Source organism: Nicotiana sylvestris, chromosome 7 (genome assembly GCF_000393655.2).
Source record: "Nicotiana sylvestris chromosome 7, ASM39365v2, whole genome shotgun sequence".
NCBI lineage: Eukaryota > Viridiplantae > Streptophyta > Magnoliopsida > Solanales > Solanaceae > Nicotiana > Nicotiana sylvestris.
In genome coordinates, this window is record NC_091063.1 from 72759823 (window position 1) to 72762442 (window position 2620).

The window sequence follows — 2620 nt, forward strand, 5'->3', positions numbered from 1 at the left end:
TCACACTTGATTTTGCGGCTGCAGATGGAATTATGCGGACCGCACATTTCTTAGCATTTTCTCCTCTTTGCTGAATTAATCTAGAACATCTCGTTTTTAAGTTTTTTTTTCATTGAGCTTACATTCTCTAGCACACCTGCAATTCAACCATTTTCATTAGATTTCGAGTAAAAAATTATTACTTTCGGACTAAAAACTATTTAAAGAAGATACTAATAAATGGTTAAAAATCATACTTATTGTCACAATCCAAAATCTACCATAGGCCGTGATGGCGCCCAAAGCTAGCGTTAGGAAAACTAAAAATTAAACCAACACATCAATAGATTTCAAAATACATTTCAAAACAATTTATGAAATAAAGAGTGGGAATCGTTCATTTTTATAGGAAACATAGATATTGTTATTTTAAATGTTTGAATGAGTCCAAAATATAAACTAGGAAATCATAGCGGAATACAACCAAGAGCAAAATCCAAATTCCCCAGACCCGGTGTCACAAGTGCGTGAGCATCTACTAGGAAGTACAATACTACTACAATATTTGTCTGGAATATAAATTAGACAAGATAAAGTAAATGAATAAGATAGAAACTCTATGTGCTGCAGATCGTAACATGGAATGCAGTTTACCACAAAGTCTCCTCAGCAGCTGCGCCTATGTGCAAAGATGACCATCAAACGTACATGTCTCAATACCTACACAATTAGTGCAGAAGTGTAGTATGAGTACGTAAATGAGAGCATACCTAGTAAGTATCTAGCCTAACCTCGAAAAACTAGTGACGAGTGGTCAGTATCGACACCTACTAGTGCCCAAATAATTAAATTACAATAAAAGTATACAGGTCTGAGGCATAATAGGTAAAAGAAACAAAAGATATATGTGTATAACACGATCCTCAATAGAAGAAGTAAATACGAAGTCATCAATAACCGAATACTACATCGAATGGAATACATAATTGTCAACACCACATAAAACTTCACATCTCAAGTCAGGAAGACTCATAGGTACACTGACTCCTTATTAAATATTACACATGATTCTGCCGAGGCGAATGACCCGATCTTATAAGAGTAATGGCACGGTATCCTGTTGTTCGATCCCATAATAATAATGTACACTACTAAGGTCGTACAACCCGATCCATAAATGCATCTCATAATATTGCCAAGGAGAACGACCCGATCCTATAATGGTATTGTAGAGGCGTTCAGCCCATAAGAATAGTAAAACTTGATGGGTCACTGGACCCACTCACAAGTATATGTGCAAGTTATTCAATTTAAAAGGTTTTCAGATAAATATGTACAAAACGACAGAAATCTGTAAAAGGAAGTATAATTTTCACTACTAATCAAGTAGCTCATCAAATATCTAAAATAGCAAGTCTGATACCTTATGCAAGTCTAGTCTAAGGCAAAATTGTAAAATAAAGTATTTAAATACGTAAGGATGACTCAAATAATACAATTAAAACATGGTGGGCGTCTGAAATTCCCCCTCACAAGGTAAAAAGGAGGCTTACCTCGCTCTGAAATTCTATAATCGGCTCCAACGCCTCTCTAACACCTCAAACCAACACCAAACAATCCGAAACTAGTCAAAGAATATGCAAACCAATCAAAATATACTCAAGGACTTGTAATTTAACAATTAGAAACAAAATCTCAACTACACACGAAAAACCAACAAAGTCAATCCTCAGGACCACGTGCCCAGAATCCAAAAATTCTCGAAGATAAATATTACTCATATCATCACGAATCTAAATATATAATTTATTCTCAACTCCATGTCCTATTTTGTGGTCAAAACCAAAAAATATCATATAGGTCATCTTTCAAAAATCCCACATTTTCACTTCAAATCTTGAATTTACAAGCCTAAATTCATACATATTCATGAAAATATAATCAAAAGTAGGATATAAATACTTAACATTAATAGGTGGGTGGAATGACCCTTCGAAATCGCCCCCAAAATGGGCTCTAATTGATCCCAAATAAAAAATGAGAAGAAATCTTGAAATTCCAACTTATAAGGTTTGCCCAGGCATTACTCTTGGCGAATGTGGCATGTGCCTTACATTTACGAAGCACAACTCAGCCCCAGCTCCAAAATCCTCTTCGCGATCGCGAAGACTAGGCCCATGAACACGATGCCTTACCAGGCTGGCCTTATGCCAAAGTGACCACGCCTCCGCAAATGCGAAGGCCAAGTCTCCAGGCCCTGGTTATCTTTCTCCAATGCAACCTGGCTATCGCGTAAGTAGAGCATTACTGCCCAAACCTTTGCAAACGTGGCTCGCCAATCGCGAACACGAAGAATAAATAACCTCCTGCTCAACTCCTTCTTCGCGAATGTGTACTTCCCACCGTGTTCGGGAAGAACAAAACTAGCACCAGCAAAAATCACAACTTGGTCGAAAATTATCCTAGAACACACCCGAGGCCCTCAGGACCCCCTTTAATTTTACCAACGAGTCCTAGTACCTTATCCAAACTTATTTGGGTATATCCCATATTTTAGTTTCTTTTCTATAGGTTTGTCGCATTTGAGTAGTTATTGACATGATGTGTAACTGGGTCAATTGGTACTTGTTTGGAAATTGAG